Source organism: Pleurodeles waltl, chromosome 5 (assembly GCF_031143425.1).
Source record: "Pleurodeles waltl isolate 20211129_DDA chromosome 5, aPleWal1.hap1.20221129, whole genome shotgun sequence".
Lineage (NCBI taxonomy): Eukaryota > Metazoa > Chordata > Amphibia > Caudata > Salamandridae > Pleurodeles > Pleurodeles waltl.
Genome location: NC_090444.1, coordinates 1,145,326,851 through 1,145,340,900, shown reverse-complemented (window position 1 = coordinate 1,145,340,900; position 14,050 = coordinate 1,145,326,851).

Genomic DNA, 14,050 nt, shown 5'->3' with positions numbered 1-14,050 from the left:
ATGGTCAAGGTTTGAATTAGCTATAAATTACAATTGGCTACTAGTTATCATGAGATTATACCGATGTTTTAACCTGTTAGGTGCGGGCGTCGGCCACTGGCCGACGCCCACACACCCTCCCTGGTGCGGGTCACGACCAGTGGCCGACACCAGGAAGGGTATCAATAAATCCTCGGGTGCGTCGCACCCGAGGATTTATTTTTTTTTTTAAACCCCCCCCGGGAGACACGGAAGCTTCCGTGTCTCCCCCCGCCCCCCCACCCGCCCCTTTGTGACGTCAGCGCGCCTCGCGGCGCGCTGACGTTGCAAAGGTGTTTTCCCCATCAAAGCAGGAAGCAGCCTTGCGGCCGCTTCCTGCTTTGATGGGGAAAACGGCCTGTCTCACGTTCGGGAAGGCCTCGTAAGAAAGGGGAGTGTCTCCCCTTTCTTACGAGGCCTTCCTGAAAGTGTTTCCTGGCCCCCGATCGCAGCACAGCTGCCAGGGGGCCAGAAACAGTTTGAGAAGGCCTCGTAAGAAAGGGGGAGAGTCTCCCCTTTCTTACGAGGCCTTCTCAAAGTGTTTCCTGGCCCCCGATTGCAGCACAGCTGCGATCGGGGGCCAGGAAACACCACTAGACGCCAGGGATTTCACTTTGGGGGGGCGGCCCCCTCGGAAAACGGGCCGCCCCCCCCCCCCGGGGGCATAATTAATAAAAAAAAAAAAAGGTAGGTGCCCCCTGGGGGGGGGGGGCGCGATCGCGCCCCCCCCCCCCCCGGGGATTTTTTTTTTTTTTTTTTAAATAATAAAAAAAAAAAAAAAATGACAGGGGGTCGCCCGTGGGCAGGGTGACCCCCTGTGGGGGCAATTTTTTTTTTAGATGTTGTAGGGTTTCCCTGGGGCCCCCAAGGATACCATACAACAACTAAAAAAAATAGATCTATATATAGATCTATATTTATATATCTATGTAGATAGATATATCTATGTACATGGATATATCTATAGATATATCTATGTACATAGATATATATATATATATAGAGGTAGATCTATATATACCAAAGAGATTTATAAAGTGTGCTACTCACCTGTGAGGGTCTCAAGGCGCTTGGGGGGGGGCGGGGGGAGGGAAAGGGGCTGGGAGGTTCACTGTTCGAAAAGCCAGGTTTTGAGGCCCTTCCTGAAAAGAAGTAGGTTTTGGGTCTTGCGAAGGTGGGTTGTGAGGGCGTTCCAGGTTTTGGGTGCAAGGTAGGAGAAGGATCTGCCCCCGGTGGTGGTGTGTTTGATGCGGGGGACAGAGGCGAGAGAGAGGTCAGCTGAGCGGACGTTTCGTGTGGGGGTGTGGAAGGTGACTCTCGTTGAGGTAGGCAGGGCCTGTGCTGTGGAGTGATTTGTGTGCGAGGATGAGGATCTTGAAGGTGATCCTTTTGTCAATGGGGAGCCAGTGGAGGGATTTGAGGTGTGGAGAGATGTGTTCGTGTCGGCGGAGGTCGAGGATGAGTCGTGCTGCTGAGTTCTAGATGCGTGTAGTTTGCGCTTGAGTTTTAGAGTGGTGCCGGCGTAGAGGGCGTTTCCGTAATCAAGCCTGCTGCTGATGTGTGCGTGAGTGACAGTTTTTCTGGTCTCTGTGGGGATCCATTTGAATGTTTTTCAGTATACGGAGTGTGTTGAAGCATGAGGAGGTGAGAGCGTTGATTTGTTGGGTCATCGAGAGGGAGGAGTCTAGGATGATGCTGAGGTTGCGTGCGTGGTTGGCGGGGGTGGGTGCAGGGCCTAGCGTGGTGGGCCACCATGAGGGGTCCCAGGTGTTTTTGTGTGGGCCAAAGAGGATTATTTCGGTTTTGCTTGAGTTGAGTTTCAGGTGATTGGCTGTCATATATATATCACTTTTGTCAATATGTGTGTGGTTTCCCTGGGGGGAAAAGGGTCCGACTTGTCTAGTGGCAGTTTTAGTGCCATAAAGAAGCACAGAAGGTTTATATGCCTACTGCAAAGAGCAAATCTGTATTTTATGTAAATAGCTGAGTACATTAGCAAAGTCTATGGAGAGATGAAGGGCACTTTTGCTGGGTGGTAATGAGGGAATCCGAGGAGGAGGGAGTGGGAGCACCAATAATGATTGTTGGACTGGGCGCAGGAGGTGCTAAAGACTGTGACGAATGGTATGTGACAAGGTGTTTTTTGAGTGTCTTGAAAGTACGTGCTGATTGAGGGAAGAAGCGCAGGTAAGGTGGCCTCTACTGTTGCACGTATCTCACACACCATCGATTTTGTGACTGTCTACGTAGGCTAGTGTTTTAGAGCAACAGTTTAGCCAATAGCAGAGATGGCATCTTGATGGATGACTGCTGCCTACACTCGGGTTATAGAGGACCGCTCTGACATAGGATCAGAGACTGAGACATCAGATACTGAGACAGCATCTGAGGGATAGGACAATGGCGCAGACTCTGGGAGTGATTTTTCAGTCAGAGGAGTCCCATTCGATAACTCCTCTTCCAGTACATTATGAGGGAGGTGATGAGGACAGTCCTGCTGTCCCTTCGCAAGCTGTTTGTGCAACTGGGTAATAGTGGGTTAGGTCAACCCAGAGAGCAGGTGAATGCGGCGGCAAGCAGAGAGAGAGTGCTCTCTTGGGAGCTCCCCAATTTAGTTCAGCCCCAAATTCCACCACCCAAATCATATTGTGGAGACATCAAAATTATCCATGGCAAAACAAACTGGTTTTGTAAGGCAGGCACCTGTGTTTTTGGTCCTGGATTCGGCGGCCATATAGAGAAACACACTAAACCCAAACATTTCTGGAAACTAGACATTCGGGGGAGTCCGCAGAGGTATGACTTGTGTGGCTTCCCCAAAGTTTTCTTACCCAGAATACCCTGCAAAGCTGAAATGTTGAAAAAAAACTAAATTTTTCTCGCATTTCTGTCACACAAACTACAGGAATATGCTGGGATCCACAATATTCCTACCACCCAGTGACTCCTCACCTGTCCTGATAAAAACACTACCCCACTTGAGTGCCTACACCTAGTGTCTGTGTCAGGAATGGATCACCCCAGGGTCAACAGCTGCCTCACGTAAGGACCAACATTGACCGTTGTGTGATCTATTCCTGTCGCAGGCACCAGGCCTAACCACACAAGTGAGGTATCATTTTTATCAGGAGGCTTGGGGGAACGCTGGGTGGAAGGAAATTTGTGGCTCCTCTCAGATTCCAGAACTTTCTGTCACCGAAATGTGAGGAAAACTTGTTTTTTTAGCCACTTTTTGAGGTTTGCAAAGGATTCTGGGTAACAGAACCTGGTCCGAGCCCCGCAAGTCACCCCTCCTTGGATTCCCCTAGGTCTCTAGTTTTCAGAAATGCACAGGTTTGGTAGGTTTCCCTAGGTGCCGGCTGAGCTAGAGGCCAAAATCTACAGGTAGGCACTTTGCAAAAAACAGCTCTGTTTTCTGTGATGTGTCCATGTTGTGTTTTGGGGCATTTCCTGTCGCGGGCGCTAGGCCTACCCACACAAGTGAGGTATCATTTTTATCGGGAGACTTGGGGGGACGCTGGGTGGAAGGAAATTTGAGGCTCCTCTCCGATTCCAGAACTTTCTGTCACCGAAATGTGAGGAAAACTTGTTTTTTTAGCCACTTTTTGAGGTTTGCAAAGGATTCTGGGTAACAGAACCTGGTCCGAGCCCCGCGAGTCACCCCATCTTGGATTCCCCTAGGTCTCTAGTTTTCAGAAATGTACAGGTTTGGTAGGTTTCCCTAGGTGCCGGCTGAGCTAGAGGCCAAAATCTACAGGTAGGCACTTTGCAAAAAACAGCTCTGTTTTCTGTGATGTGTCCACGTTGTGTTTTGGGGCATTTCCTGTTGCGGGCGCTAGGCCTACCCACACAAGTGAGGTATCATTTTTATCGGGAGACTTGGGGGGACGCTGGGTGGAAGGAAATTTGAGGCTCCTCTCCGATTCCAGAACTTTCTGTCACCGAAATGTGAGGAAAACTTGTTTTTTTAGCCACTTTTTGAGGTTTGCAAAGGATTCTGGGTAACAGAACCTGGTCAGAGCCCCGCGAGTCACCCCATCTTGGATTCCCCTAGGTCTCTAGTTTTCAAAAATGTACAGGTTTGGTAGGTTTCCCTAGGTGCCGGCTGAGCTAGAGGCCAAAATCTACAGGTAGGCACTTTGCAAAAAACAGCTCTGTTTTCTGTGATGTGTCCACGTTGTGTTTTGGGGCATTTCCTGTCGCGGGCGCTAGGCCTACCCACACAAGTGAGGTATCATTTTTATCGGGAGACTTGGGGGGACGCTGGGTGGAAGGAAATTTGAGGCTCCTCTCAGATTCCAGAACTTTCTGTCACCGAAATGTGAGGAAAACTTGTTTTTTTAGCCACTTTTTGAGGTTTGCAAAGGATTCTGGGTAACAGAACCTGGTCAGAGCCCCGCGAGTCACCCCATCTTGGATTCCCCTAGGTCTCTAGTTTTCAAAAATGTACAGGTTTGGTAGGTTTCCCTAGGTGCCGGCTGAGCTAGAGGCCAAAATCTACAGGTAGGCACTTTGCAAAAAACAGCTCTGTTTTCTGTGATGTGTCCACGTTGTGTTTTGGGGCATTTCCTGTCGCGGGCGCTAGGCCTACCCACACAAGTGAGGTATCATTTTTATCGGGAGACTTGGGGGGACGCTGGGTGGAAGGAAATTTGAGGCTCCTCTCCGATTCCAGAACTTTCTGTCACCGAAATGTGAGGAAAACTTGTTTTTTTAGCCACTTTTTGAGGTTTGCAAAGGATTCTGGGTAACAGAACCTGGTCAGAGCCCCGCGATTCACCCCATCTTGGATTCCCCTAGGTCTCTAGTTTTCAAAAATGTACAGGTTTGGTAGGTTTCCCTAGGTGCCGGCTGAGCTAGAGGCCAAAATCTACAGGTAGGCACTTTGCAAAAAACAGCTCTGTTTTCTGTGATGTGTCCACGTTGTGTTTTGGGGCATTTCCTGTTGCGGGCGCTAGGCCTACCCACACAAGTGAGGTATCATTTTTATCGGGAGACTTGGGGGGACGCTGGGTGGAAGGAAATTTGAGGCTCCTCTCCGATTCCAGAACTTTCTGTCACCGAAATGTGAGGAAAACTTGTTTTTTTAGCCACTTTTTGAGGTTTGCAAAGGATTCTGGGTAACAGAACCTGGTCAGAGCCCCGCGATTCACCCCATCTTGGATTCCCCTAGGTCTCTAGTTTTCAAAAATGTACAGGTTTGGTAGGTTTCCCTAGGTGCCGGCTGAGCTAGAGGCCAAAATCTACAGGTAGGCACTTTGCAAAAAACAGCTCTGTTTTCTGTGATGTGTCCACGTTGTGTTTTGGGGCATTTCCTGTTGCGGGCGCTAGGCCTACCCACACAAGTGAGGTATCATTTTTATCGGGAGACTTGGGGGGACGCTGGGTGGAAGGAAATTTGAGGCTCCTCTCCGATTCCAGAACTTTCTGTCACCGAAATGTGAGGAAAACTTGTTTTTTTAGCCACTTTTTGAGGTTTGCAAAGGATTCTGGGTAACAGAACCTGGTCAGAGCCCCGCGAGTCACCCCATCTTGGATTCCCCTAGGTCTCTAGTTTTAAAAAATGTACAGGTTTGGTAGGTTTCCCTAGGTGCCGGCTGAGCTAGAGGCCAAAATCTACAGGTAGGCACTTTGCAAAAAACAGCTCTGTTTTCTGTGATGTGTCCACGTTGTGTTTTGGGGCATTTCCTGTCGCGGGCGCGAGGCCTACCCACACAAGTGAGGTATCATTTTTATCGGGAGACTTGGGGGGACGCTGGGTGGAAGGAAATTTGAGGCTCCTCTCAGATTCCAGAACTTTCTGTCACCGAAATGTGAGGAAAACTTGTTTTTTTAGCCACTTTTTGAGGTTTGCAAAGGATTCTGGGTAACAGAACCTGGTCAGAGCCCCGCGAGTCACCCCATCTTGGATTCCCCTAGGTCTCTAGTTTTCAAAAATGTACAGGTTTGGTAGGTTTCCCTAGGTGCCGGCTGAGCTAGAGGCCAAAATCTACAGGTAGGCACTTTGCAAAAAACAGCTCTGTTTTCTGTGATGTGTCCACGTTGTGTTTTGGGGCATTTCCTGTCGCGGGCGCTAGGCCTACCCACACAAGTGAGGTATCATTTTTATCGGGAGACTTGGGGGGACGCTGGGTGGAAGGAAATTTGAGGCTCCTCTCCGATTCCAGAACTTTCTGTCACCGAAATGTGAGGAAAACTTGTTTTTTTAGCCACTTTTTGAGGTTTGCAAAGGATTCTGGGTAACAGAACCTGGTCAGAGCCCCGCGATTCACCCCATCTTGGATTCCCCTAGGTCTCTAGTTTTCAAAAATGTACAGGTTTGGTAGGTTTCCCTAGGTGCCGGCTGAGCTAGAGGCCAAAATCTACAGGTAGGCACTTTGCAAAAAACAGCTCTGTTTTCTGTGATGTGTCCACGTTGTGTTTTGGGGCATTTCCTGTTGCGGGCGCTAGGCCTACCCACACAAGTGAGGTATCATTTTTATCGGGAGACTTGGGGGGACGCTGGGTGGAAGGAAATTTGAGGCTCCTCTCCGATTCCAGAACTTTCTGTCACCGAAATGTGAGGAAAACTTGTTTTTTTAGCCACTTTTTGAGGTTTGCAAAGGATTCTGGGTAACAGAACCTGGTCAGAGCCCCGCGAGTCACCCCATCTTGGATTCCCCTAGGTCTCTAGTTTTCAAAAATGTACAGGTTTGGTAGGTTTCCCTAGGTGCCGGCTGAGCTAGAGGCCAAAATCTACAGGTAGGCACTTTGCAAAAAACAGCTCTGTTTTCTGTGATGTGTCCACGTTGTGTTTTGGGGCATTTCCTGTCACGGGCGCTAGGCCTACCCACACAAGTGAGGTATCATTTTTATCGGGAGACTTGGGGGGACGCTGGGTGGAAGGAAATTTGAGGCTCCTCTCAGATTCCAGAACTTTCTGTCACCGAAATGTGAGGAAAACTTGTTTTTTTAGCCACTTTTTGAGGTTTGCAAAGGATTCTGGGTAACAGAACCTGGTCAGAGCCCCGCGAGTCACCCCATCTTGGATTCCCCTAGGTCTCTAGTTTTCAAAAATGTACAGGTTTGGTAGGTTTCCCTATGTGCCGGCTGAGCTAGAGGCCATAATCCACAGGTAGGCACTTTGCAAAAAAACAGCTCTGTATTTTGTGAAAAAATGGGATGTGTCCACGTTGTGTTTTGGGGCATTTCCTGTCGCGGGCGCTAGGCCTACCCACACAAGTGAGGTATCATTTTTTTCGGGAGACTTGGGGGAACATAGAATAGCAAAACAAGTGTTATTGCCCCTTATCTTTCTCTACATTTTTTCCTTCCAAATATAAGAGAGTGTGTAAAAAAGACGTCTATTTGAGAAATGCTCTGCAATTCACATGCTAGTATGGGCACCTCGGAATTCAAAGATGTGCAAATAACCACTGCTCCTCAAAACCTTATCTTGATCCCATTTTGGAAATGCAAAGGTTTTCTTGATACCTCTTTTTCACTCCTCATATTTCAGCAAATGAATTGCTGTATACCCAGTATAGAATGAAAACCAACTGCAGGGTGCACCTCATTTATTGGCTCTGGGTACCTAGGGTTCTTGATGAACCTATAAGCCCTTTATATCCCCGCAACCAGAAGAGTCCAGCAGACAAAACGGTATATTGCTTTCAGAAATCTGACATCGCAGGAAAAAGTTACAGAGTAAAACATAAAGAAAAATGGCTGTTGTTTTCAGCTCAATTTCAATATTTTTTTATTTCAGCTGTTATTTTCTGTAGGAAAACCTTGTAGGATCTACACAAATGACCCCTTGCTGAATTCAGAATTTTGTCTAGTTTTCAGAAATGTTTAGCTTTCCGGGATCCAGCATTGGTTTCACACCCATTCCTGTCACTAACTGGAAGGAGGTTGAAAGCACCAAAAATAGTAAAAATGGGGTATGTCCCAGTAAAATGCCAAATTTGTGTTGGAAAATGTGGTTTTCTGATTCAAGTCTGCCCGTTCCTGAAAGGTGGGGAGATAGTGATTTCAGCACCAGTAACCCTTTGTTGATGGCATTTTCAGGGAAAAAACCACAAGCCTTCTTCGGCGGCCCTTTTTTCCCATTTTTTTGGAAAAAACTAAATTTTCACTGTATTTTGGCTATTTTCTAGGTCTCCTCCAGGGTAAACCACAAACTCTGGGTACCATTAGAATCCCTAGGATGTTGGAAAAAAAGGACGCAAATTTGGCGTGGTTAGCTTATGTGGACAAAAAGTTATGAAGCCCTAAGCGCGAACTACCCCAAATAGCCAAAAAAGGGCTCAGCACTGGGGGGGAAAAGGCCCAGCAGCTAAGGGGTTAATCAGGAGTGTTGTTATTGGCACGGTTAAAGTTGAGAGACTTCCGATGATGGGTGGATATACTTTCAGTTTCGGCCACACTTCCGGCCCTCTCAGACCTTTGTCATTTAATTAATGAAACAGGACACTTATCAGTGGCTTCCAAAGGAGTTACTTCTACCTCCCCTACTGACTCCACTTCCTCTTCTGCCCACATCACTGTCACTGCTCTCGCTGACTCAGCCTTCCTGGAAGTCTTACCTGAGCACCCTGCACCCGCCATTAAACCTCTGCTCGCGCTCTCATCTCCTGCATCACCCACTGTAAAACCCACGTTATGTGCATTTCTCTGTTGTGTGATAGCCAGGTTCGTTCTGTATCAATTACACACATTCATATACGTAAGTGTACATAGTTATGTGGCATCATTATGGATGCAGGGACAGTAGTTTATAACCTCTGGACCTGTACTTCGAAGGCTCTGCTTTCGTGTCTGTCATTCAGGTGTGTTGGTGGTCTGGGCTACAGCAGATCAGAGAGTTCTGGTTGGAACAAAGTGCGAGATCAGCTTCTTCGTGTATTCTTGAGTCTTGTTCCAGAATCCCTTGAACATGGTACGTGGTACTTTGTGCTTTACCCAGGATCCCACCAGAAAGCAGTGGCATGCTTATAACATGAGGCTAATATGAGTGTATCTCTTCAAATAGAGGGCCAGTCGCTCTGCATGGCTTTACAAATGCCACACTCTGCTCCACGAAGGTCTTGCTTTATACTGTGCAGATCACATTGCAAATGACCAGCTTGCCTATGGCCAGGGATCTGCTTGGATCTAGTTTGTGATCAGTTTAAAGGTGTGGTAGGATGTTTCAGAGTTGTAAATTGGTCCCTTGTGCTGCAGCATTGATTTGGGTGGGCATAAGGGAGAGGGTGAATAACTGTAACATTCAAGTTGACGATTACATCTGGGTTCTTCTTAGCATATTCTGTTGGGAATAGGCCATTCAGATGTCTGAGGCCCAATGGAATGAGAATTATTATCAGCCCCCTCCAATAGCAGATTTTTCATTTTGCTGCTGGTGGGGTACAAGATCTTTTCATTGAGTCGGTGATAGATGTGGTTCTGGCATCAGTGATGTTTGTTTGATTACCAACTTTGCTTGCAAGGTGGAGGTGGATCTTTGTTCCAAAATCCTAGTGATGTTCACATCACATCTCAGCCATTGAATGAGTTCTCGGTCTTCTTTACTTACTTTAGCATTGGACCAGTTAAATTATGGCCCATACATAGCTCTCAGTTCACATTAGTAAAATACATCAATTTTGTCTTTGTTTGCAATTTACTTTTCAGTACAATATCTAAAGTATGGATAGTTATTTATTCAGTTCTACAGGCAAATCTTCTATGTCTCTGATGCAGGCTTATTCTAATAACAATATTGTCGTAAACGTACCTGATCTTCCATGGCATAGCTACTTAACTAGGAAATGTTACTATTGTTTTAGGTGATATCATTTCATATTCTTAATTCAAGTTTTCGCACAAACCTAAACAAATTGATTACCAATTTAATGAAATTAACATGTTCCACCAGTGAGAAGGGTAATCCTTTATTTGAGACTTTGGCTCATATTTATACTCTGTTTGCACCAGATTTGGGTCATTTTCTTTGACGCAAATCCAGTGCAAACTTAACTCCATATTTATATTTTGGTGCTTCACATGTCTAGCACCAAAATGTTGGAGTTAACAACATTTTCTGCCTACAGGAGCCTACATTACGTCAATGAGATGCAAAGTAGGCGTTCCCAGGCAAAAAATGCCTCTAAGGCCCTAGTGCCTTTTTTATCCTCCAGTGCAAAAATTACGCATGGGAGGAGGAGGGCCTTAAATAATGGCGCTAAGCCTACTTAGCACCATTATTTAATGCCTGGGTATGGGCAGGCATGAGGGGACCTGTAGGCAGATTTCCATGGTCAGAGACCATGGAAATCGCCCACAGGTGCCGTTCCCTGTCCCCAGGGACAGTCCCACCCACTCCTACCCACACCAGGAGGTCACCCACGGATGGGGGACCCATCCGCACGTAAGTCTGGGTGAGTATTTTTTTTTTGTGGTCCAATGCCGCTCGGGGGCCCTGACTTGGGGCTCCCTGGTTGGCTGGCCCCAGTGGCCAATGCCAGGGGACATTTGTCCCCTGGGCATGGCCATTGGGGTGGGGGTGGGCATGGCTCCTGTCTTTACGAAGACAGGAGGCATGTCCATGGGGCTTCTGGGGCAGAAAATGGCGCTACACTGCTTAGAGGCGATTTGTTTGCCTCTAAACAGTGTAGTGCCATAATTTGGCACACAAGCCCCGTTTCCCCCTACGCCTCCCAGGCCCTGTTTGCTTCCTTTCAAAGGACGCTAACGGAGCCTTAGCGCCATCTAGCGCCATTCCTTAAATATGGCGCCCGGCCGGCATCTAGGAATGGGGCTAGCCAGCGCTATACTTTTTGCTGCAAACCTGCGCTAATGCAGGTTTGCGGCAAAAAGTATAAATCTGGCCCTTTGTTTCTTTTGCTACAAAACACAATCTGATCAATTCAAGACTATGTTCAATTCTTTTGATTTTTCAAATTTCAGAATATTGATTGAGTTTTTACTCCTCATCCTTGCTCTCCTCCTTCTGTCTGTACTCCTCTTACTTTCTCTTTTTTCCATTGTCTTGTATTTTTTTCTTGCTCCATTGTTTAGGACAGGTTCATAGTGCTAAAATCATCTTTCTAAATTCCTCCTAATAACTCGAATTTTCTCTCCATCCTTTTTGTTTTGGAAAGCTCCTTGTACTACTTGTTAGATGGCTAAATGTTGATGTATCACATTTTGTTTTAAAGGATTGATTAGGTACACGTTTCTAATTATTGCAGTAGAGAACATTCATGCGGCTTTTGGGGTCATACTTTTTTTTGTTGGCATTCACATTATGATGTTATGTTGGATTTGGCTTTTAGCAAGTTAAAGCCCATGTATTTCAAGTTACCCACAAGTTCAGCTCTCAGTTTACTCTCAGGGATGACCATCCATTCTGCAGCAAATGTAGAAAGAGGAAATAATGAGGAGAAATAAAGATACTTTTCCTTATTACGCCTCTGCTGGGATGGCATACCATTTTGAGGCATTTTCAGACTTACTAGTCTTAGTAAATCTGGGAATTCCCCATAACCCATGAATGGATACATAGGAACACTCATACTCCACCCGTTGAACGCCTTCAGAAATGCAGAGCAACTCAAGACAGAGACTTTCACTGTCATGCGTTACTCCACATTTACTAAGCAACGAGAGCCATGGAAGGTGGTTTTGTGCGGCTTCTGACACAAGGGCTTCTGTTGCCTTGTGCGATGCAAACGCGATGCAACCCCATAGTTAGTCTGGGCCCTAATGTATAGTGGATAACATAATTGTCAAATGATGTGTAATAAAGCTCCATCTTCCAACTATGGGCCTGATTTAGAACTCCGCTGACAAGTTTCGCCGTCAAAATGTTGACTGATATCCAGTCCGCCGAAATCTAAATCCCATTATTTCCTATGTGATTTAGATTTCTGTGGACGGGATTTCCGTCACCTTTGTGACGGAGTAACCCATCAGCTGAATTCTAAATCAGGCCCTATATGCTCAAAAGAAATGTATGATATTTTTCAGGATTTTGGTACATGGAAGGACTTTTGAGTAAATTACAGGCATTCCGTTTTTCTGGATGATTCTTGATGCTTATACATCCTGAGGACGTCATCTCATTCACAACGGTGGCTGAATTATCCATACATCAGTGAAGCATCTGAAATGGGTGGCAGTCGTGGTAATCGGTGTGGGTATTTTGGTTGGTTTTCATTGTGAAGAGGCGGTTAACTATTGAACTTGTTTGGTTCTTACCGGATTCCCCCACATGAACCGAGCCGAGGTTCCGTGACACATTAGGGACTCAAGATACAAGAAAGTAAGATGGGTTACTAAGGGACACTGTGACCATGCCTAGATCAGAATTTAGGGCTCATGGATGCACAGTTGACAACCTAACAACTACACCTTACCTTGTGATGTTGCGATCTGACTGAAGGACATAGAACTGTACAACCTTTAGTGCAGCATTGAGAATAGCAGTGGCCACAGTTATGTGGCTCTAAATTCAGTCTCTTGGGCGCATATTTATACCTGTTTTGCACCGAATTTGCATAATATTTTTAATGCAAATTCGGTGCAAAACTCACTCTATATTTAAACTTTGGCGCCAGACCAGTCTAGCACCAAATTTATGGAGTTTAAGTCATTTTTTGGACGTGGAAAGCTACTTTGCGTCAATGAAATGCAAACTAGGCGTTCCCGTGCAAAAAATGACTCTATGGCCTTAGCTACAATCACACACGGGAGGGAGGGGGTTTCAAATAATGGTGTAAAGCTTGCTTTGCACCATTATCTAACACCTGGGTCAGGGCAGGCGTTAGGGGACCTGTGGGCCTGTTTCCATGGACACCCCCACCCACACCAGAGGGACAGCGGGGGATGGGGAGCGCCATCCCAGGTAAGTATAGGTAAGTACAGGTAAGTATTATTATTTTTTTTTAAAGTGCTGTTGCCCCCCTACATGGCACTGGATGCAATGGCCATGCCCAGGGGACCCTGGTCCCCTGTGCTGGCCATTGGGGTGGTGGACATAACTCCTGTCTTTTCTAAGACAGGAGTCATGTGGTATTGATGGTTTTGCGTCAGAAAATGACTCTAGGCAGGTTAGAGTCATTTTTTTTTTACTCTAACCTGCCTAACGTCATTTTGTGGTGCAAACCCCCTTCTTCCAGACCGGCAGCCCAACCGACTAACGTCATTATTATTTCACGCTAGCCTACCCTTTGCACCGGCTTGCAGCATTCCATATATATGGTGCTCTGCTCATGCACTGAAATGGTGGAAGCCAGTGAAATGGTGAAAATGGTGGAAGCCAGTGGTAAACATTTTGGTGCAAAACTGCGTTAGTTCAATTTTGCACCAAAAAGTATAAATCAGGGCTTTCATATCTCTATTAAGGAACACCACATTGCCCCATTCCTGCTTGCAAATAGACCCAGTTGGGTAACTTTTTAGAATGCAAGTGTAATTAGTCTAACCGCAGTTCTAGGGCTTTTCACAGGTTATATTTTTTCACACAATATTCCTCATGTGGCACACTGTTCTGAGTATGTTTTTTTGTGGAATTGTGGAAATAGAAGCATGCGATGGCTGCAAGACATTTTCTGCTGGAATAATTTGCCTGCCAGGACATCGCATGACTTTCACACATGAGGTATGGCCTCAAGTTCAGTTTTCACACAAGCCACCAGACATTTGCATTTAGTGTATTACACATTAAATACCTAATTCTAAATCACTTTTGTGAAAATTAGGCATAATACGTGAGGGCGAAAATCGCACACTCCATTTTGCAAGATTTGTTGGAAGGAACACTTGTCTGGATCTATAGAATGCAGAAAGTTTCTAACTTTCTTAAAAAAAGAATACTTATTGTTTTTGAAAATCACAGTTAGCACCTAACAGTTTGGTGGCCTGTGGAAAGCTATAAAAAATCGACGTATCTAATGCTCTCAGGATAGCCCTGTCAGCAGCGTATTGTCTAATAGCATTATTTACAGTTTTACATCTACTGTAAAAGAAATTACAAAATGTGTGGATGACTTTTCCTTATTTCCACTCA